Genomic DNA, 24550 nt, shown 5'->3' on the forward strand with positions numbered 1-24550 from the left:
AATCTATTTGCTGTAGGAGGCTGAGTGAGCTGCTGAGTGCCCATCCTTTAACAGTTGGGAGGTATGATTAGTAGTGTGCCCCACTGTCAGCTACTACTTTTGGGAGTGTAATGTACTCCTTTTTGGGGTTATGAAAGTGGCCACTCTACCCAGGACAGCTGCTGCCCCAGAGGTGCCATGCGAAGGAGGCCTTACTTTCAAATAAATAACTTTAAGAATCCCCAACTAATGCTATAAAATCTATCAGGAAGCTGAAGCCATCCTGTGTATGAACCTGCCAGCGCTGCCCTCTTGTATTTAGCACACCTGGGTAACAAGTTAGTCTACGGTAAAATGGCGGTTGAAGAGACAGAATACATTCTGTGTGCTGCTATGCTGCTGCTTATACGCGTGGAGGCAGACAAGTTCCAGAGCAGTAAAGACTGCGTCAGGCGCCGGTATGAGGAGGTCCACATTTGTGAGCGCGGACATCTCCAGTTTTACAGCTTCCGCCTTGGTCTGCGCTGACGGAAGTTGCCCTTGGTATGTTGTCATTTCCTAGGCTCAGGCTGTGGTTGTTCGGGAAGCGTAAGGAGGAAGCCTGAGGTAAATCCGTTTACTCTTTTCTGGTGGATGCGGGGACGACATTAGGGCGCTTGTAGAGAGTGCTTGCTTAGTTTGCTCCATAGGCGCAGACATGAGGCTGCAGAGACGTCCGGTTGTTTTTGTGCCTGCTCTCAGCTGTCTGCCCCGGAGATGTCCGCTTGGTTGTCTCCGCGTATACTGTGGGTTATGTAATTCGCACCCTGTGTGGTAACCTGTATAGGATAAGCGCCTTATGTTGTGTGATACGTGTTATTGCAACCCTATAGGGGACAAACTGCATAGCTCTGCAATCTAATGTCGCCAGTGAGCGATGCCCGAGTGGACGTCGCGCTCTACTGAGCCCCTTCATGTTGGAAATCCGTTGTGGGTTGACTTTGTATCTGTCAAATAGTAGAAGCCGCTTTTATGGCATTTTTCCATAGCTGGATGGATGCCACAATAATTGTTGTGCAGGAATTTTCTAGGAATCCACTATTTAAAGCCGATCTTGTGGCATTTCTGAGACAGGACAGTTCTATTGCCCGAAACTGCACAAAAATATTGTTCAGATCGCCTGATAAGGGCCCAATCACACTGCTGTTGTTCGTCCATTCCGTGCATTGGGGGCCGCTTACCGTGGTATCCTGCCGGATGTCCATCGGGTTTACAAAAAAATTAAAAAGTTTAAAGTTAAAATAAAATGGGGGGGGGGGGGATTCTTTCATGGACAGCCCCCTGCTCCATCCACGGTGTAGCAGTGAATGTAAACGCAAGCTCACTGCAGCAGTGTATATTGTCGCACCCCCTTCCCGTCAACCATCTGTATAGGAGTCTGCAGGTTAGTGGAGAGGCTGGACTGAGGGAGATTACAATGAAGTAGACCTGCACGATATATATCGCCAAAGCAATCGTATCGCAATAATCGACGATGGCGATTTGGCAGACCCAAAAATGGTGCGGGGAACCGGCATTTGTATTAGGAATGACAGCGGGGACCGGTGCAGTCCCTGTATTCTAATGCACCGGCCCCGATCACTGTTGTATAATATTATCCAACATGTAGGCATTGTTTAAAATATAATAATCCTGTATAATCCAGCTATATTACTTTCAGCTAAGTTCTGTAGAAGGGAGGAGGCCGGGCGGCACGTCACTCACTATGTCACGCACCGGCGCCGCCCACTTTAAGAATAAGGCAGGCAGCCCGGGCGCGTGACGTAGTGAGTGAAGCGTCGCCTGGCCTGCCTCCTCCCTCCTCTCCTACGGAATTTAGCTGTAAGTAATACAGCTGGATTATACAGGATTACTATATTTTAACAATGCCTACATGTTGAATAATATTACACAACAGTGAGTGGGGCCGGTGCATTAGAATACAGGGACTGCATTGGTCCCCACAGATCCCCTCCATGACAGTGTGTCATCCACAGATCCCCTCCATGACAGTGTGTCATCCACAGATCCCCTCCATGACAGTGTGTCATCCACAGATCCCCTCCATGACAGTGTGTCATCCACAGATCCCCTCCATGACAGTGTGTCATCCACAGATCCCCTCCATGACAGTGTGTCATCCACAGATCCCCCAATAAATTGGTCAATCAGGAGAGACAGATGGTTATATGCCTACCCTGAATACTGCTCCAAAGCTGAGAGAATTGAAACTAGAAGGGGGGCAGTTACTACATAAAACTTCACTTTTAATATTTAAAGGTAAAAAGGCCCCTACAAACAAACAAATGATGATGGCCTCAGAGCTCAATTGGTCATTGGTGGAGGAACATCAAGAGCTTCGGGTATGACAATCAAAATGACTGGGTGGGTGCCCACACCGTCTAATGGACCAGAGAAGACGAGATCCTATTGTCCCCCCATAATGGAAAGAGTGTTTCCAAAAGATTGGTACAAAACTTAATGTCACAGAGGCACCCGGAATGGACTAGCGGGTGTTTAAGGCTTAAGGGAAAAAGGGTAGTAGATGTAAACGGACCCTATAAAACCCTACTTGGCCTGGTACACCCTACATGTAATCCTAGGAAGGGGGTCCAAAAACCCTGCAAGGGGTGGCCTAGGCTGGAACCTGATCCTTTTCTGAAGGCCCTGAGAAGCCCTATGCAGAACCTAAACGGACCATGTGCCGGTTCCGGGGGCAAGAAAAAAAGCTTATAAAGCTATGCATGCGAAAAGAGTGTCCAGACACGTTTCCTCAATACAAGCCCCTAGATTCTTCAGGGGACATGGGGCATATTAATATAGATATTACCCGAGGCAGGCGTATGGCTCAGCAATGGGGTGTAACCTATAATAAAACACATAACAGAAAAGAGCCATATAAGGATGTTGACCAAAAAAAGCCTCAATCGTCTAAATAGGGGATAAGAGAGGAAGTGGCACTTACTTGTTAGATGACCGCGGTCAGCGTATGACTGTAAATCGGGTGAGGGGGGGTCACCAAAGTGATGGTGTCCTCTTTCAGTAAATAGTCCGGCAGCATCTGAGGCTGCACAGCCACAATATGAGGGGCCTGGTGGTATGCATGCGCCCAGTGTTTTCCGTCATCACATGACTAAGCTCCGGGCGATGACCTCAGAGGGTGCGCCGGCGCTTCCATAGTCACGTGATCGGGCGTCAAGCGGTGACATAGTCACGCATGCGCAGACTTAAACCGGCAGTTCCATAAGGCTGGCATATTTTCCAGACTTAGGCTACATTCACACGTCAGTATTTTCCTATATCCCGATTTTTGGTCCGTTTTTTGCGGATCCGATGAAAAAAAAAAAAAAATTATGTGTTTCCAGGAACGGATTCCGCATAAAACGGATGACATACGGAATGACATCCGAATGTCTTCAGTTTTTTGCGGATCCATTGACTTTGTATTGTACCAGGATCCGAATTTTGCTCTGTGTGCTTTTATCGTGTCAAAAAATCGATTTGATACATATGCAAATTAACCTGAGATGAGTCCTGTATATGAGATGAGTCAGGGACAGGACTCATCTCAGGTTAATTTGCATATGTATCAAATCGATTTTTTGACACAATAAAAGCACCGAGAGCTATGGGGACTGGGTATAGGGTATAGCGGATGTGCTAGTGACCATCTAGCAACCCATGTCCTCAGCTCTATACACAAAATCCCGGTGACAGGTTCCCTTTAAAATAAAAAAAAAATCAGCAACGTGTGAAGGTGGTGCCCTTAAAGGGTTTCTATAATGAGAAATAACATTATGTAGCTGACTGACATTAGCGATGTGCTAATGTCAGCAGTACATAAAAGTATGCTTTATAACTCCCTTTCTGACGCCATTATCTTAAAATAAAGACTTTTAAATATGCTAATGAGCCTCTAGGTGCGATTAGGGCATTGCTGCAACACCTAGAGGCTCGGTCTACGCACCCTTTGGCACGCCCAGGTCCAGTTGATTTGACTTTCTTGTTCTCCTCAGTGTCCTGTAAATCCTGCGCCGCCCTGTTTAGTATTCGGCGCAATGAGTGAAGGACGTGCTCTTGCTGCCGGCTTCCTCACTGCGCTGAAGGAAGGAAGCCGGCAGCAGGAGCACATCCTTCACTCACTGCGCCGAATACTAAACTGGACGGCGCAGGCGTGGGATTTATGGGACACTGAGGAGAACTCGAAAGTCAATCAACTGGACCTGGGCGTGCCAAAGGGTGGGTAGACCGAGCCTCTAGGTGCTGAAGCGAAGCAACGCCCTACTAGCACCTAGAGGCTCATTAGCATATTTTAAGTGTTTATTTTAACAGAACGGCAGCAGGCATAGACTCATAAAGCCCACTGTTGTGTACTGCTGACATTAGCATATCGCTAATGTCAGTCAGCAACATAATGTTATTTCCCCCCTCGCCTATGACAGCACCCTTGGATAGTGTCCGCCCCCTCCTCAGGACAGGAAACACAACCGCTTTAGGGCTCGTTCACACCTGCGTTATTGTCTTCCGGCATAGAGTTCCGTCGTCGGGGCTCTATGCCGGAAGAATCCTGATCAGGATTATCCTAATGCATTCTGAATGGAGTGAAATCCGTTCAGTATGCATCAGGATGTCTTCAGTTCCGGAACGGAACGTTTTTTGGCCGGAGAAAATACCGCAGCATGCTGCGCTTCTTGCTCCGGCCCAAAAAACTGAAGACTTGCCGCACGGCCGGATCTGGAATGAATGCCCATTGAAAGGCATTGATCCGGATCCGGCCTTAAGCTAAACGTCGTTTCGGCGCATTTGCGGATCCGACGTTTAGCTTTTTTAGAGTGGTTACCATGGCTGCCGGGACGCTAAAGTCCTGGCAGCCATGGTAAAGTGTAGCGGAGAGCGGGGGAGCGGTATACTTACCATCCGTGCGGAGAGCGGGGCGCTCCAGAGTGACGTCAGGGCGCCCCAGGCGCATGGATGACGTGATCGCATGGCACGTCATCCATGCGCATGGGGCGCTCTGACGTCACTCTGGAGCGCCCCGGGAGCCGCACGGATGGTAAGTATACCGCTACCCGCTCCTACTATGGCAACCAGGACTTTAATAGCGTCCTGGGTGCCATAGTAACACTGAAAGCATTTTGAAGATGGATCCGTCTTCAAATGCTTTCAGTACACTTGCGTTTTTCCGGATCCGGCGTGTAATTCCGGCAAGTGGAGTACACGCCGGATCCGGACAACGCAAGTGTGAAAGAGGCCTTAGAGGTACAAACCTCCCTCACAACTATGGATTCACAACCACGCCAAGGAGAGCTGCGGGCGCCCCATGTGAGTGCTTATGAGAAGGGCCTACCCGGCAGCATAATTCTTTTGAGGAAGCCACTGCAGAGCCTGGACCTCCTGACTCTTCCCGCTCCAGTCCCTTCTCCGTCGGGAGGTTTTACAGGTCTCCTGGACGTGCAGACCTCCGTGGCCGCATGTTCGGCTGCTGTCGCTTCCGGTTTCACAGCAGGAGGAAGCACAATGCTGTAGACCGAAAGGGGGGGGAAGCCAGTGTGCGCGCGGCAGAGTTTAAGTTCAGCCAGCTCACACTGCTAGCTGGAGAAGAAGCGAGCAGTATCTGTCTCCATTTTTTGCTGACTAGAGAGTGAGATTAAGGAACTGACGCAGCGCGCAGCACCCACTGAGACCACCAATGAATCTTCGGTACCGTGGTGAGGTAAGAGGGGTGAATACCCCCAAATCTCTATAGCTTAAGTTTCTTATAAGGCTATTTTTATATTTGTTTCAAAGGAGAGTAGAAGGGTTTCCAGATCTAAAGACAAAGGGTGTGCTATTTGTAAGAAAAAGTTACCCTCAGGCTGGGGAAAACCTATTTGTCAAGTCTGCGTAGGCAAGCTACTAGAGGATGAGGCCCATCTCTTATGACAAGCCTAAAGCAGATGATCCGGGATGAAGTTAAGGAGTCGGTGAGGGAGTCGGTTAACAGCCTCCTGGAGAATAGCCCCAGCACCTCTGCAGCCGCTTCTATTCCCCCCTCCAGCGACCAGGAATTGTTGTCAGGATTGGAGGAAGAGGGAGAAAGACCATTATCGGATCAATCCTTTGATCATGTAGCGGGAAAGCCACTTTTTCAGGGCGAAAATATTAGCTCCTTACTCAGAGTAGTGAGAGCCACCATGGGGTTGGATAATTGTAAAGAGCAATGGTAGGTAGATGCGAGTAGAAAACAGTGGCACTACGCAATCATACAAGTCACCTGTGCCCCTTGTAATATAGGAAGTCCGTAGACCATCGGCTACACCCATAGACCGGGATCGTGGTGCTCAGCGTGCTCGGCCGTTTCGCGCAGAAGTCGCGCTTCTTCAGACCGCATAGGTGGCAGCATGCCATTAAGCAAGCAATAAGGTCTTAAGAAGAATTTCTGACCTTGGTGAGTGTCGCGTGTTTTATCTTCAGTGTCCATTTAATTGTAAAGAGCTACAGTCTGTTAGAGACTCCATGTTTGAAGGTCTGGGGCCTAGAAAGATAAAGGGTTTTGATGTCCATGAAAATAGTGCTGATGTTATAAAAAAAAAAAAAAAAAAAAAAGAGTGGAGTAGACCAGATAGAATTTTTTTTATTCCCCCTGCCTTAAAACGTAAATACCCGTTTGATGCCCCAGTTGCCAAAATTTTCAGAAAAGCAGCCCTTCCCTTTGAGGGCTCTGGTTCCCTGAAAGATCCCATGGATAGAAGGGTTGAGATTTATTTGAAAAAGAGCTGGGAGGCTACGGCGGGTGCCTTTAGACCTGCCATTGCGGCCTCCTCTATTGCAAGATCCCTGAAGATATGGATGAAAGAATTAGAAGATCATATTAAGGAGGGAACCCCTAGAGATGAGTTGCTTTCCTTCTTTCCAACCATATTTAATGCCATTGATTTCCTTGTGGATGCTTCTGTTGACTCTCTGCTAGGGCTTCCGCCCTTTCTAATTCGGCTCGCAGAGCCATCTGGTTAAAAGACTGGAAGGGTGACTCATCCTCCAAAGCAAAATGATGTGCAATAACTTGTCAGGGAGAGTTCTTATTTGGGCCTGTCTTGAATGACCTGCTGGAGAAGGCTTCAGACAAGAAGAAGGGCTTTCCGTCAACTAACTAGCAGTCTCATAAGAGACCTTTTTTTGCCCCAGGCGCAGTTATAGGAGGCGAGATGTATCCAGGCAGATTTCAAGTAATACTAGAAAATCAGAGGTCAGCTTTCTCTCTTCACAGAACATTGGAAGAAAATATCAAACAGCCCTTGGATAATCTCCATCCTATTGGAGGGCTACAAAATAAATTTTCTGAGACTGCTGCCATAAAGATTCATTATAACAGACTATCGATCCAGTCCTCAAAAACAAGCAACCTTGTTTTCAGAAGTATCTTCCCTATTAGAAAATAACGTTCTGTTAGAAGTCCCAATGCAGGAAAGACCAAATGGCACCTACCGTACGATAATAAACGTAAAACTTCTGAACAAGTATCTAGTGTACGAGAAATTTTGTATGGAAACGATCAGTGATATTACATCTGTTTCCAGACTGTTTTATGACATCCCTGGATCTCAGGGATGTATACTATCACGTCTCCATAGGGGTGGGCGATATGGCCTAAAATCTATATTGCGATATAATTTTAAGCATGTGCGATATATTGTTTTCTGTATTTGGGGGGAGCGTGATTTAAACTACTACTAAATGTTTTTTTTTTTTTAATAAAGTTTTTATTTCAATTTCATAGAAACATATACATTATACATAACACACATCAATTTTAACAATAGAAAAAATCCAGCTTAAACATTAAAATTGAAGAATTGCCGAATTTTTTTTTTTTTTATCCCCTTTATTAAATACCCACCCACCACCCTAGAGGGAGAGAGAGGGGGGACAAAAAAAAAAATCACTAACACATGCCCAGCCCTATAATAACCAATTTTTCCATTGTTCATTAAGATTTTGTGATATATTTTTTTTTTTTTTACTGTGGCCCTCCATCACCCGCTCTTACTTGATCAAATTATCTATTGCTTTTCTCCACTGAACCACTGTCGGGTTCTTTTACCCATTTCCTAAGTATGAGAAGTCTAGCTTGAAATAGTACTTTACTAAGGACCAATCTTATCTTTTTATTTAACTTCAAATGTTCGGTTGCCCCTAATATACAGGTCACTGGATCTTCAGATATTTGAACCTTCAAGATTGAAAATACGGTCTCTGCTATTTCTGTCCAATATCTGAACAGTCTGGGGCATCTCCAGAAGCAATGTATTAGATCTGCTCTATCACCCCTACATTTTAGACATTTATCTCCACGGGGATCTATGTAATCTATGAACTATGAAAAACTGAGATCTTGTGTGAGCCCCTATCCGAAACACTAGCATAACTTCTAAGGACGTCTTTCCGTTTCTCTTCCGTGAAAGATTCTAATTCACTCTCCCACTTTTTCCCGGCAAGCATTATGGTCCGTTTACTCTTTACCTCCATCAAAATCTTATATCTCCTTGCAGTTATTCCTCCTCTTTCCCCTCCATTAGTAAATTTGTACAGCTTATCTGATTTTTCCTTTCTATACTTATCCAACTTCTTCACTATCCGTAGCGCATTCCTGAGCTGAAAATATTTATACATATCCTTTTGGGGGATCCCGAACTCCCTCCCCAGTGTATGAAAGTCTTTCAACTTATCCTCCTCAAATATCTGGTCTAGATATTTTATCCCCTTTGTTTCCCAATCTATATAATTCCTAATCGTTTGTAATGCCTTTGAATTAAAATTTTTCCAAATAGGTGTATAGTGCAAAAACCCTTTAATCTCTAATATTTTTTTTTAATTTCCACCCATATATAGTCCAGTGAATTTAATATTCTATTACCTGTATTATATTTCCCTAATGTACCTGATTCCAACACCTCTAAGTAATTCCATTCCTCTTTCCACCCCAATCTATTAACTTCCTGCTTACCCACTAAAGCATTTAAACTACCTTTTATGTGACCGTATTGTGTTAAATAATTTAAAAAAAATTCGGAACCGCTAGTCCTCCCTCTCGCACTGGAAGCTGAAGCACTTCTTTCTTTATCCGGGGAATAGCACCTTTCCGAATAAAGTCCCCCATTAGGCTGTCGAATAACTTAAAAATATTCTGCAGTAATCTCAATGGGGCATTTTGTAGAACATAGAGTATTTTTGGGAGGAAACCCATTTTTATTAAATTTACCCGTCTGTGTATTGATATTGGTAATCTTTTCCAAATATGTATTTTGCTTCTAAGTTCTTTTATTAGAGGGAGTACGTTTAATTTTTCATAATCTTCTGTTTCCCCGAAATTTGTATACCTAAATATTTGAAATTCTCGTGCTTATCAAGGACATGAACCCTTGAATCTCCCTGTGATTGTCCCTCTCCTAGTAACAACATATGTGATTTTCCCCCAATTAATATTTAAACCAGAAAATAAACCAAACTTATCAATTATTTCTATTACTCTATTAAACTGGTCCCCAGTATTGTGCAAAAACAATAAAATATCGTCCGCATACATTAATAATTTTTCTTCTCCACCCACATATGGAAACCCTTTAATCTCGCTGTCATCTCTTATTATACTTTGCTAGTGGTTCAATTGCAATAGCGAATAGTAATTGGGAGAGAGGGCATCCCTGCCTAGTGCCCCGATAAAGGGCAAGTGGCAGGGACAGGCTCCCATCCACCATCACTCTCTAGCCCTAGGATTGGAATATATAAACTGAATCCATCTTATAAGTCCCTCCCCTATACCAATCCTTTTTAATACTGCCAATAAATACTCCCATTCAATACAATCAAATGCCTTTTGGGCGTCTAGTGAAAGTACCGCTTTCTCCCCTGCCTCTAATCTGTTGGCTTCAATATTAAGAAACAACCTTCTTATATTTGAGTATATCGTTCTACCAGGTATAAAACCGGTCTGATCTTCGTTTATTACTACTTTAATAACTTTCGACAGCCTATCGGCCAGGACCTTTGCCAGAATTTTAACATCCGTGTTTAGGAGGGATATTGGCTTATATGACCCGGGATCTAATTGTTCTTTCCCCTTTTTTTAGAATTAATGTGATAATTGCCTCTTTCATGGAGTCTTCCCCTAAATGGTGCCATCCACAGATCCCCCCCCCTCCCCTAAATGGTGCCATCCACAGATCCCCCCCCCTCCCCTAAATGGTGCCATCCACAGATCCCCCCCCCCTCCCCTAAATGGTGCCATCCACAGATCCCCCCCCCTCCCCTAAATGGTGCCATCCACAGATCCCCCCCCTCCCCTAAATGGTGCCATCCACAGATCCCCCCCCCCCTCCCCTAAATGGTGCCATCCACAGATCCCCCCCCCCTCCCCTAAATGGTGCCATCCACAGATCCCCCCCCCTCCCCTAAATGGTGCCATCCACAGATCCCCCTCCCCTAAATGGTGCCATCCACAGATCCCCCCCCCTCCCCCCCTAAATGGTGCCATCCACAGATCCCCCCCCCCCCTAAATGGTGCCATCCACAGATCCCCCCCCCCTCCCCTAAATGGTGCCATCCACAGATCCCCCCCCCTCCCCTAAATGGTGCCATCCACAGATCCCCCCCCCCTAAATGGTGCCATCCACAGATCCCCCCCCCCTAAATGGTGCCATCCACAGATCCCCCCCCCCTAAATGGTGCCATCCACAGATCCCCCCCCCCAAATGGTGCTATCCACAGATTCCCCCCCCCCAAATGGTGCCATCCACAGATTCCCCCTCCCCTAAATGGTGCCATCCACAGATTCCCCCTCCCCTAAATGGTGCCATCCACAGATTCCCCCTCCCCTAAATGGTGCCATCCACAGATTCCCCCTCCCCTAAATGGTGCCATCCACAGATTCCCCCTCCCCTAAATGGTGCCATCCACAGATTCCCCCTCCCCTAAATGGTGCCATCCACAGATTCCCCCTCCCCTAAATGGTGCCATCCACAGATTCCCCCTCCCCTAAATGGTGCCATCCACAGATTCCCCCTCCCCTAAATGGTGCCATCCACAGATTCCCCCTCCCCTAAATGGTGCCATCCACAGATTCCCCCTCCCCTAAATGGTGCCATCCACAGATTCCCCCTCCCCTAAATGGTGCCATCCACAGATTCCCCCTCCCCTAAATGGTGCCATCCACAGATTCCCCCCCGATGCTCACAGGAGAACATTTATAAACTAATCAGTAACTTTATTCATTAGTGATCTCTTTACTGTATACCTTACTCTGTCTTAGCTCCTGTAACAGCAGGTAGTGCGGGCGGGTGGCGCTCACTCACTGACGTCACGCCCCTGCGCTGCCTAGTGGGAGGAGCAGGCGTGTGACGTCAGTGAGTGAGCGCTGCCCGCCCACACTGCCTGCTGTTACCGGAGCTAAGACAGAGTAAGGTATACAGTAAAGAGATCACCAATGAATAAAGTTACTGATTAGTTTTTAAATGTTCTACTGTGAGCGGCGTGCCCCTGTATATTCTAACCCCCAGGCAAGCGTCCCTGTCACCATGGGAACGCCTGGGGGTTATAGAATATACCATCGGATTTGAGTTTTCACAAGCTCGCTAAGATCGTGAAAACTCAATGATTTACTGTCAGTCCCTCCCCTCCTCCTCTTTTCTCATTGGTGGTCAGCGGCAGCCGCGCACAGTGGGGAGGGAGGGACTTCCTCCTTCTCCACTGTGCCCAGTGTGCCACCTCAGGAGAACATAGTGCGCACAGAGAGCGCAATCATATCGCGGTCCGGAGATATAGGCAATATGCACAAAATCCATATCATGGCACAAATTTATATCGCATATCGCCTATATCGCCCACCCCTACGTCCCCATACATCACCGATCATCAGAGATACTTGAGAGCAGGGTGGATTTGATTTAAATCACTAGTCAGTAAGGCTTGATTTAAATCATAGTTTTCTACATAAAGACTAATTCTTGCTGGTATAACTTATAATATGCAAGTAGCTGGAGATTTTTTGAATAACAACTTTTCATATTAGTTTGATTAGGTTGATTCTGTATTCATAGGTTGGTAGAAGTTAGGATTAAGGTCTTTTTCTCAACTCTGTTCACGTTATAAAATTTTAGCTGTGAAAAAGAGGCATGTGATCTCTGCTGAGTCGAATTCAGTTTTGAGAACTGCAAAAGTAAACCAAGCATCTGTGATAATATCTTGTAGGCAGATAAACTGCCCAATAATCTTACAAAAACCTCTGGAAGGGCATGACATTGTAAATGGATTAATCAAATGTATTTACTCAAAAAATTTAACATATACAGCCTTATTCTACATAATTAAAAAACTAATCTTTATTTCATGATAGAATAACCTTTGGATGGTAATATATTTTCCTCCAAAAAGCATTTTATATAAAAAAATATATTATTTTTTTATTCATTTATTTTTATCCACCCTGCTTAGGGTCCATTCACACATCCGTGTGTGTTTTGCGGATCCGCAAAACATGGACAGCGGCAATTTGCGCACCGCATTTTGCGGACCGCTCATTGCCGGCACTAAGAGAATATGCCTGTTCTTGTCCGCTATTGTGGACAAGAATAGGACATGTTCTATTTTTTTTCAGGATCGGAAGTGCGGGTCCGCAATTCCGGATCGGGGCCACATGTCGTGCGGCCCCATAGAAATGTATGGGTCCTCAAGTCCGTTCCGCAAAATGCGTAATGGAATTGCGGATGTGTGAATGGAGCCTTAAGAGTAGTGGTTCAGTTCAGGACAAAATCCTACACAATTTCGGGCTCTTACCTTTGGGTTATCTCAAGCCCCCAGAATAGTCACAAAGATTGTGGCAGAAATGATGGCCCATCTGAGAGAGAGAGATCTGGTCGTTATCCCATATCTAGACTACTTTCTTCTTCTCTCTCGTACGTCAAATCGGCTAGAACAGCAGATTTCATGGTTCAGAGAGGTATTAGACAGGTTAGGTTGGGACCTGAACATAGAGAAGTCCAGCCTAGTGCCGAGTCAAGTGTGTACCTTTTTGGTGATGTCTCTAGACACCAGACTGCAGATGTGTTTTCTTCCACCTTCACAAAGCTTGCCTCATCAGATTCCGGGTTCAGTGGCTTTCCTCTCGCCAGTCAGTGTCTCTGAGGGATGCCATGTCAGTCTTGGGTCTCATGACTGCGGCAATTCCCGGAGTGGAGTATGATCAATTCCACTCAAGACCTCTCAAACAACAAATTCTGGAAATGTGGGACAAAAATCCTTTGTCCCTAGATTCAGAGATTAATTTATAACCCCAGACTCTCTCCTAGCTGGAGTGGTTGATGAACCTGTTAACCTTCAGGGAGGTGTTCCATGGCAGAGACAAAATGTCTTATTCCTAACCACACATGCAAGCTCTTTCGGTTGGGGGACTCACATAGAATCTCTCCTCCTGCAGGGTCAGTGGAATCAGGAGATCCAGGCCCAGTCTCACAATTTCAGGGAATTAAACGCTATCTTAATGGCCCTGAGCGAGAGTCTTTAGCTAATAAAAGGCAGAAATGTTCAGGTTTAGTCAGACAACATGACAGGGGTGGCATACATCAACAGGCAGGGAGGTACAAAATTCCCGAGTCTTATGTTTCTGTCAAAATAATTTTTGTCTGGCAGAAAATTATTTTATCAATTTCTGCAGTTCATTTAAAAGGAAGAGAATGTAACAGCAGACTTCCTGAGACACCATCAGATTCGCCAAGGAGAATGGTCTTTAAATCAGGAGATATTCAACGAGATCGATGATTGGGAGACCCCATAATGCATCTATCTCTTTGCCACCCGAGACAACAGAAGGGTAAAGAAATTCTTCTTTTTCCAGAAGAGCGTCCGTCTGCTGTGGATGCCCTAGCTCAATCTTGGAGAGAGGGACTTCTTTATGCTTTTCCCCCACTGAAGTTACTGCCAAGAGTACTGAGGAATATAAGAGAGGAGAATGCCTTGGTGATCATGATGGCTCCCTTTTGGCCAAGGAGGGTTTGGTTTTCGGGGCTATGCAGGATGTCAGTATCTTCCCCTTGGGTCCTATCAGTGTTTCCGGGACTTCTGACTCGGGGTCCCATCCTTCATCCAGAGGTGGAGAATCTGAATTTAACTGCCTGGCTGTTGAAAGGCAGATTTTGAGGAAGAATGGGCTATCAGAGGAAGTAGTAAATACTCTTTTAGCAAGCCAAAATCTACTTACGGGTTTGGGAAGCCTTCTGTGCATTTGCAAATGGACCAGTCAATGTATTTGAAGCTCCTGACTTAGCTTTAGTTTTAGAATTTCTACAAAAAGAGAAGCTTAGACCGAGTACTCTAAAAGAACACATTTCAGCCTTGAGTGCTCTGTTTGAGTTCAGGCTGGCTGAGCATCCCATGATAATTTTTTTTTATTAACCCTGGGTTCAGACCTGAGCGTTCCGAAAGGAGCGCTCTGTATGCGCGATTGTACCGGCGTTTACAATCGCGCATACAGAGACAGGCGAACACACATTGTCGCGCGTTCCCGAATATCTATGTACGGGAACGCGCGACAAAACGCCCCAAAAAAGCTCAAGAACTTGTTTGAGCGTCGGGCATTTTACAGCGCGATCGTACTCGCTGTAAAACGCTCAGGTGTGAACTTACCTTTGTGTGTCTAACCTTTTGTACTGAGCCCCAGTACAAAAGGTTAGAGTTCCTCCATGGGATCTAAATCTAGTTCTGTCCTCCCTTACGTCACAACCCTTTGAGCCCATTAAAGAGATCTCCATAAAGGTCTTAACATTGAAGTTAGCCTTTTAACTAGTCATTACATCAGCTAGGAGAGCAAGTGAAAGCTCAGCCTTCTCTACGGAAAAGCCATATTTAAACATTTTGGAAGATCAGGTGATTGTCACCGAATCCTTCCTTCCTGCAGTGTCTTCTTCCTTTCATCGCTCTCAGGATATCATCTTGCCTTCCTTTTGTGCCTATCCAAAAAATCAAAAATAATCAGAATTCCATTGTTTAGATGTCAGGAGATGTTTATTACAGTACTTGGAAATCATCCAGTCTTGGAGATCTTCCTCTAAGGGCTCTTTCACACTTGCGTTGTCCGGATCCGTCGTGTACTCCATTTATCTGTAATTACACGCCGGATCCGGAAAAAACGCAAGTCAACTGAAAGCATTTGAAGACGGATCAATCTTCAAAATGCGTTCAGTGTTACTATGGCAGCCAGGACGCTATTAAAGTCCTGGTTGCCATAGTAGTAGTGGGGAGCGGGGGAGCAGTATACTTACCGTCCGTGCGGCTCCCGGGGCGCTCCAGATTAACTTCAGAGCGCCCCATGCGCATGGGTGACGTGATCCATGCGATCACGTCATCCATGCGCGTGGGGCGCCCTGACGTCACTCTGAAGCGCCCCGGGAGCCGCACGGACGGTAAGTATACTGCTCCCCACTACACTTTACCATCCTGGCAGCCATGGTAACCATTCAGAAAAAGCTAAACGTCGGATCCGGTAATGCGCCGAAACGACGTTTAGCTTAAGGCCGGATCAGGATTAATGCCTTTCAATGGGCATTAATTCCGGATCCGGCCTTTTGGCAAGTGTTCAGGACTTTTGGCCGGAGCAAAAAGCGCAGCATGCTGCGGTATTTTCTCCGGCCAAAAAACGTTCCGGTCCGGAACTGAAGACATCCTGATGCATCCTGAACGGATTTCTCTCCATTCAGAATGCATGGGGATAATCCTGATCAGGATTCTTCCGGCATAGAGCACCGACGACGGAGCTCTATGCCGAAACAGAACAACGCAAGTGTCAAAGAGCCCTAAGCTCCTTATTTCTTTTCAAGGCAAGAAAAAAAAGGTTTGGCTGCTTCCTCACAAACTATAGCCAGATGGATAAGACAGGCTATTCTGTTAGCTTATTCCTCCAAGGGGGTTCCCCTGCCGACGGTATTTGGTGCCCACTCTACCAGAGCGGTCTCTATGTCCTGGGCAGAGAGAACCTCTGCCTCCATTGACCAAATTTGTAGGGCTGCCACATGGTGTTCTGCCCACACGGTTTTCAGGCAGTTACCTTCTCGAGGGTCTAGTCCTTCAGGCAGTTGTCCCTCCCTAATCTGATCTCCCTTATGGATCCAAGGGTGCTGTCATAGGCGAGGGGGGGAAATATGTGATTACACTTACCGGTAATCTTTTTTCCTTGAGCCTAAGACAGCACCTGCTTAATTCCATATATATATATTTCTTATTGGTATGAGATATTTGTTTCCTTAGTTCTTGAAATAGTACTGGCATGAGGGAGGTTGGTTCCTCCTTTTAAAGTGGTTGTGTTTCCTGTCCTGAGGAGGGGGCGGACGCTATCCAAGGGTGCTGTCAGACTCGAGGAAAAAAGATTAATGGTAAGAGTAATCACATATTAATCAGAAACGTACCTTATCTTCCTGATAATTGCCTGCTCGTCAGTGGAGGTGAAGAACTGTTTTTAGATGCAGTCGATCGCCTCCACTGTAAACGTATGGCTGCGGGCATTGCTCGTCTACAGTAGACTTGTTATACAGTTTTATTTATTCTGGGGTCATCACTTTCACACGAACTGTTGATCGCCAAATTTTGTGGATGTTGTTTCTTTTGTATACTCTACTGATAATTTCCCTGTGTATAAGGTTCTATTAAAAAAAAAAAAAAAAAAAAAAAGGCTGCTGCTTGTTCACCAAGTGAATGGCATGTTTTGTATCACTGAAAAAATAGTTTCTGTGAAGCAGACCGCAATTTGCGGTCCCCAATACATGGGCACCAACCATATGGCTGGTGCTGACGGACGTAGACCAATTCAACTTGAATGAGTCTGTGATCTGTCCACACTGCAAAAAATAAATAAATCGAACAAGTGAGGGGGTCTGAAGCTCTGATGCGGTGCAAAAACGTCCTGTGGCTCTATATTGCGGACCAACTGTTTGCAGGCCGCACCTTCTCATTCAAAGAGTTTTCTTTATTTTCATGACTATGAAAATTGTAGAGTCACTGAAGGCATCAAAACTATGAATTGACACATGTGGAATTATATACATAATAAAAAAGTGTGAAACAACTGAAAATATGTCATTCTAGGTTCTTCAAAGTAGCCACCTTTTGCTTTGATTACTGCTTTGCACCCTCTTGGCATTCTCTTGATGAGCTTCAATAGGTAGTCACCTGAAATGGTTTTCACTTCACAGGTGTGCCCTCTCAGGTTTAATAAGTGGGATTTCTTGCCTTATAAATGGGGTTGGGACCATCAGTTGCGTTGTGGAGAAGTCAGGTGGATATACAGCTGATAGTCCTACTGAATAGACTGTTAGCTGCTTTTTTCTTGCCATAATACAAATTCTAAGTAAAGAAAAACGAGTGGCCATCATTACTTTAAGAAATGAAGGTCAGTCAGTCCCAAAAATTGGGAAAACTTTCAAAGTGTCCCCAAGTGCAGTCACAAAAACCATCAAGCGCTACAAAGAAACTGGCTCACATGTGGACCGCCCCAGGAAAGGAAGACCAAGAGTCACCTCTGCTGCGGAGGATAAGTTCATCCGAGTCACCAGCCTCAGAAATCGCAGGTTAACAGCAGCTCAGATTAGAGACCAGGTCAATGCCACACAGAGTTCTAGCAGTAGACACATCTCTAGAACAACTGTTAACCCCTTAAGGACTCAGCCCTATTTCACCTTAAGGACTTGGCCATTTTTTGCAAATCTGACCAGTGTCACTTTAAGTTAACTTTTAAAACGCTTTGACTTATCCAGGCCATTCTGAGATTTTTTTTTCATCACATATTGTACTTCATGACACTGGTAAAATGAAGTCAAAAAAATTATTTTTTTTGCATAGAAAAAATACCTAATTTACCAAGTTTCAGTTTCTATACTTCTGTAACACATAGTAATACCCCCCAAAATTGTGATGACTTTATATTCACCATATGTCTACTTCATGTTTGAATTATTTTGGGAATGATATTTTATTTTTTGGGGATGTTACAAGGTTTAGAACTTTCGAAGCAAATATTGAAATTTTTCAGAAATTTACAAAAACCCAATTTGTAGGGACAACTACAGCTCTGAAGTCACTTTGCGAGGCTTACATAAAAGAAACCACCCAAAAATGACCCCATTGTGTAAACTACACCCCTCAAGATATTCAAAACGGATTTTACAAACTTTGTTAACCCTTTAGGTGTTGCACAAGAGTTATTGGCAAATGGGGATGAAATTTGAGAATTTTTTTGCCTAATTTTCCATTTTAACCCATTTTTTTTCCCACTAACAAAGCAAGGGTTAACAGCCAAACAAGACTGTATCTTTATTGCCCTGACTCTGCCGTTTACAGAAACACCACATATGTGGCCGTAAACTACTGTACGGCCACACAGCGGGGCGTAGAGTGAAAAAGGCAGATTTTGCTGGACTGGTTTATTTACACAATGTCCCATTTGAAGCCCCCTGATGCACCCCTAGAGTAGAAACTCCCTAAAAGTGACCCCATCTAAGAAACTACACCCCTCAAGGTATTCAAAACTGATTTTACAAACTTTGTTAACCCTTTAGGCGTTGCACAAGATTTAATGGAAAATAGAGATACAATTTCAAAATTTCACTTTTTTGGCAGATTTTCCATTTTAATATTCTTTTTTTCAAGTAACAAAGCAAGGGTTAACAGCCGAACAAAAATCAATATTTATGGCCCTGATTCTGTAGTTTACAGAAACGCCTCATATGTGGTTGTAAACCGCTGTACGGGCACACGGCAGGGCACAGAAGGAAAGGAATGCCATACGGTTTTTGGAAGGCAGATTTTGCTGGAGTTTTGTTGGTACTAGTTTAGGGTACATATGATTTTTGGCTGCTCTATATTACACTTTTTGTGCGGCAAGGTAACAAAAAATAGCTTTTTTGGCACCGTTTTTTATTTTTTTTTGTTATTTACAACATTCATCTGAAAGGTTAGATCATGTGGTAATTTTATAGAGAAGGTTGTCACTGACACGGCGATACCTAATATGTATACAATATTTTTTTATTTATGTAAGTTTTACACAATGATTTCATTTTTAAAACAAAAAAGTTTTAGTGTCTCCATAGCCTAAGAGCCATAGTTTTTTCAGTTTTTGGGCGATTATCTTAAGTAGGGTCTCATTTTTTGCGGGATGAGATGGCTGTTTTATTGGCACTATTTTGGGATGCATATGACTTTTTGATCGCTTGCTATTGCACTTTTTGTGACGTAAGATAAATATTTTTATTTTTTTACTGTGGTCACCTGAGTGGTTAACTCATGTGATATTTTTATAGAGCCGGTCGATACGGCCACGGCGATACCTAATATGTATACCTTTTTTTATTTATGTAAGTTTTACACAACGATTTCATTTTTGAAACAAAAAAAATCCATGTTTTAGTGTTTCCATAGTCTAAGAGCCATAGTTTTTTCAGTTTTTGGGCGATTATCTTGGGTAGGGTCTCATTTTTTGCGGGATGAGATGACTGTTTAACCTCTTCAGGACACATGACGTACCGGTACGTCATGATGCCCTGGTACTTAAGGACACATGACGTACCGGTACGTCATGTGTTGTTCCGATCACTGCCGCCCAGCTGGCAGTGATCGGAACAAGGTGCCTGCACAAATCATTGAGCAGGCACCTAGGCTAAATGCGCGGGGGGGTCCCGTGACCCCCCCATGTCGGCGATCGCAACAAACCGCAGGTCAATTCAGCCCTGCGGTTTGATGCGCTTTTTGCCGTTTCTGATCCCCGCGGTCCCTGACCGCGGGGATCAGAAACTTTACAATGCCCAGAATATATATGTTCTTCCTCCCCCTGCACCCCTGAATGATATTTAGTGGGCGGGTGGTGCAGGGGGAGGGTTGCGGGCGGTGCGGGAGGCGGGCGGTGCGGCAGGCGGGATCGCGATCCCCCGCCCGCCTCCCATTGCGTAATCGTTGGTGTACAGTGGGTATACCAGGGTGCCAGCACATTGCTGGCACCCTGGTATAAACGGCTGACATCGTTGATGCGATGTCAGCCGTTTAACCCTTTCCATACAGCGGTCCGTACGGACCGCTGTATGGAAAAGGTTAACAGCGCAGGGAGCTCCCTCCCTCTCCGATCGGGGGGCTGCTGTGCCTTTGCAGCCCCCCGATGGGAGAGGGAGAGAGCCCCCAGACAGCCCCCCGACACCCCAGTCCTCACCCTTCCCCGTCTGCGAAGTTGTGGCAGACGGGGAAGGTTCCCATGGCAACAGGACGCCTGCTCAGGCGTCCTGCTGTCCATGGTGCTGAACAGATCTGTGCTGAAAGCATAGATCTGTTCAGTGTAAGTAAAATACAGTGCAGTACCCTATATAGAGTACAGTACTGTATTATGCAGACATCAGACCCACTGGATCTTCAAGAACCAAGTGGGTCTGGGTAAAAAAAAAAGTTAAAAAAGTGAAAAAAAAGGTAAAAATAAAAAAACACATTTATCACTGATTAAAAATGAAAAAAATTAAATTCCCTACACATGTTTGGTATCGCCGCGTCCGTAACGACCTGATCTATAAAACGGTCATGTTACTTTACCCGAACGGTGAACGCCATAAAAATAAAAAATTAAAAACTATAATGAAATAGAAATTTTGCCCACCTTACTTCCCAAAAAAAGGTAATAAAAGTGATCAAAAAAGTCGCATGTGCGCCAAAATTGTAACAATCAAACCGTCATCTCATCCCGCAAAAAATGAGACCCTACTTAAGATAATCGCCCAAAAACTGAAAAAACTATGGCTCTTAGACTATGAAAACACTAAAACATCATTTTTTTTGTTTCAAAAATGAAATCATTGTGTAAAACTTACATAAATTAAAAAAAGTATACATATTAGGTATTGCCGCGTCCGTATGGACCGGCTCTATAAAAATATCACATGACCTAACCCCTCAGGTGACCACCGTAAAAAAATAAAAATAAAAACGGTGTAAAAAAAGCAATTTTTTGTCATCTTACATTACAAAAAGTGCAATAGCAAGCGATCAAAAAATCATATGCACCCCAAAATAGTGCCAATCAAACCGTCATCTCATCCCGCAAAAAATGAGACCCTACTCAAGATAATCGCCCAAAAACTGAAACAACTATGGCTCTTAGACTATGGAGACACTAAAACTTTTTTTGTTTTAAAAATGAAATCATTGTGTAAAACTTACATACATAATATGTATACACTTTTTTTTATTTATCGCCGCGTCCGTGACAACCTGCTCTACAAAATTACCACATTACCTAACCACAAAATTACCACATTACCTAACCTGTCAGATGAATGTTGTAAATAACAAAAAAAAAAACTGTGCCAAAAAGGTATTTCTTGTTACCTTGACACACAAAAAGTGTAATATAGAGCAACCAAAAATCATATGTACCCTAAACTAGTACCAACAAAACTGCCACCCTATCCCGTAGTTTCTAAAATGGGGTCACTTTTTTGGAGTTTCTACTCTAGGGGTGCATCAGGGGGCTTCAAATGGGACATGGTGTCAAAAAAAAACAGTCCAGCAAAATCCAGCCTTCCAAAAACCGTATGGCATTCCTTTCCTTCTGCGCCCTGCCGTGTGCCCGTACAGCAGTTTACGACCACATATGGGGTGTTTCTGTAAACTACAGAATTAGGGCCATGAATAATGAGTTTTGTTTGGCTGTTAACCCTTTCTTTGTAACTGGAAAAAAAATATTAAAATGGAAAATCTGCCAAAAAAGTGAAATTTGGAAATTGTATCTCTATTTTCCATTAAATCTTGTGCAACACCTAAAGGGTTAAAAATGTATGTAAAATCAGTTTTGAATACCTTGAGGGGTGTAGTTTCTTAGATGGGGTCACTTTTATGGAGTTTCTACTCTAGGGGTGCATCAGGGGGCTTCAAATGGGACATGGTGTCAAATAAACCAGTCCAGCAAAATCTGGCTTCCAAAAACCAAACGGCGCACCTTTCACTCTACGCCCCGCTGTGTGGCCGTACAGTAGTTTACGGCCACATATGGGGTGTTTCTGTAAACGGCAGAGTCAGGGCAATAAAGATACAGTCTTGTTTGGCTGTTAACCCTTGCTTTGTTAGTGGAAAAAATGGGTTAAAATGGAAAATTAGACAAAAAAATGAAATTCTCAAATTTCATCCCCATTTGCCAATAACTCTTGTGCAACACCTAAAGGGTTAACGACGTATGTAAAATCAGTTTTGAATACCTTGAGGGGTGTAGTTTCTTAGATGGGGTCATTTTTGGGAGGTTTCTATTATCTAAGCCTCACAATATGACTTCAAACCTGAACTGGTCCATAAAAAGTGGGATTTTGAAGATTTCTGAAAATTTTCAAAATTTACTTCTAAGCCTTGTAACATCCCCAAAAAATAAAATATCATTCCCAAAATGCTACAAACATGAAGTAGACATATGGGGAATGTAAAATCATCACAATTTTTGGGGGTATTACTATGTATTACAGAAGTAGAGAAACTGAAACTTTGAAATTTGCAAATTTTTGAAATTTTTTGGTAAATTAGGTATTATTTTGTGCAAAAAAAATAATTTTTTTGACTTCATTTTACCAGTGTCATGAAGTACAATATGTGACGAAAAAACAATCTCAGAACGGCCTGGATAAGTCAAAGCGTTTTAAAGTTATCAGCACTTAAAGTGACACTGGTCAGATTTGCAAAAAATGGCCTGGTCCTAAGGTGTAAAAAGGCTGTGTCCCTAAGGGGTTAATTGGCACTATTTTGGCGTACATGCGACTTTTTTGATCCCTTTTATTACCTTTTTTGGGAAGTAAGGTGGGCAAAAGGTTAATTTTCTCCGTTTAAATTTTTATGACGTTCACCGTGCGGGGAAAGTAACATGACCGTTTTATAGATCAGGTCGTTACGGACGCGGCGATACCAAACGTGTAGGGAATTTTTTTTTCTTTCATTTTTAATCAGTGATAAATGTGTGTTTTTGATTAACTTTTTTTTTTCACTTCTTTTTTTACTTTTTACCCAGACCCACTTGGTTCTTGAAGATCCAGTGGGTCTGATGTCTGTATAATACAGTACAGTACAATATATATTGTACTGTCCTGTATTTTACTTACACTTTGTCTGAACAGATCTATGCCTTTAGCACAGATCTGTTCAGCACCATGGACAACAGGACGCCTGAGAGGGCGTCCTGTTGCCATGGGAACCTTCCCCGTCTGCGTAGTTGTGGCCACAAATTCGCAGACAGGGAAGGGTAAGGACTGGGGCTCCCTCCCTCTGTCACCCCATCCTGTCGGGGTGCTGCAAAGGCACAGCAGCCCCCCGATGGGAGAGGGAGGGAGCCGCATCTTACTGTTAACTCTTTCCATACAGCGCTCCGTACGGGCCGCTGTATGGAAAGGGTTTAACGGCAGACATCCATTCACAGATGTCAGCCGTTTATACCAGTGTGTCAGCAATGTGCTGACACTCTGGTATAAGCACTGGCCACCAACGATTATTCGGCGGGAGGCGGGCGGGAGATCGCGATCCTGCCTGCCGCACCGCCGCAACCCCCCCTGCACCTCCCACCGGGCTAAAATCATTCAGAGGTGCAGGGGTGGGTGATTGTATATTTTCGGCATACTAAAGTTTCTGATCGCCGAATGATTTCAGCCGGCATCCTGTGCGGATTAACCCCCGGGGCGCCGCAATCTCACTTTAAACTCATGACGTACCTAAGGGGTTAAGAGGAGACTGTGTGAATCAGGCCTTCATGGTAGAATATCTGCTAGGAAACCACTGCTAAGGGCAGGCAACAAGCAGAAGAGACTTGTTTGGGTTAAAGAACACAAGGAATGGACATTAGATCAGTGGAAATCTGTGCTTTGGTCTGATGAGTCCAAATTTGAGATCTTTGGTTCCAACCACCGTGGACTCTACATGCCTGAACGGATGGACTCTACATGCCTGGTTCCAACCGTGAAGCATAGAGGAGGAGGTGTGATGGTGTGGGGGTGCTTTGCTGGTGACACTGGCTATTTGACCATGAAGGAGAGTGATGGGGTGCTGCGCCTGATGACCTGGCCTCCACAGTCACCAGACCTGAACCCAATCGAGATGGTTTGGGGTGAGCTGGACCGCAGAGTGAAGGCAAAAGGGCCAACAAGTGCTAAGCATCTCTGGGAACTCCTTCAAGACTGTTAGAAGACCATTTCAGGTGACTGACTACCTCTTGAAGCTCATCAAGAGAATACCAAGAGTGTGCAAAGCAGTAATCAAAGCAAAAGGTGGCTACTTTGAAGAACCTAGAATGACACATTTTCTGTTTCACACCTTTTTTTTGTTATGTATATAATTCCACATTTGTTATTTCATAGTTTTGATGCCTTCAGTGTCAATCTACAATTTTCATAGTCATGAAAATAAAGAAAACTCTTTGAATGAGAAGGTGTGTCCAAACTTTTGGTCTGTACTGTATAGCCGGAGTCGAGTGTGGATCTGACTTTTGTGGTATCAATAAAAAGTGATATACAATATGATAGCGCAGTCTAATGGG

The 24550-nt window shown here is 44.4% G+C and overlaps 1 protein-coding gene across 1 annotated transcript in view; it reads left to right on the forward strand.

Annotated features, from left to right (window-relative positions):
- The first annotated feature begins 491 nt into the window (after nucleotides 1-491).
- ADIPOR1 (adiponectin receptor 1) overlaps nucleotides 492-24550 on the forward strand; it is a 61462-nt gene continuing 37403 nt past the window's right edge. The window contains exon 1 of the mRNA XM_044287284.1: nucleotides 492-585. The gene's annotated coding sequence lies outside the window, so the exon portion shown is untranslated. The remainder of the gene's footprint in view (nucleotides 586-24550) is intronic.

This window comes from Bufo gargarizans, chromosome 3 (assembly GCF_014858855.1).
Source record: "Bufo gargarizans isolate SCDJY-AF-19 chromosome 3, ASM1485885v1, whole genome shotgun sequence".
Classification (NCBI taxonomy): domain Eukaryota; kingdom Metazoa; phylum Chordata; class Amphibia; order Anura; family Bufonidae; genus Bufo; species Bufo gargarizans.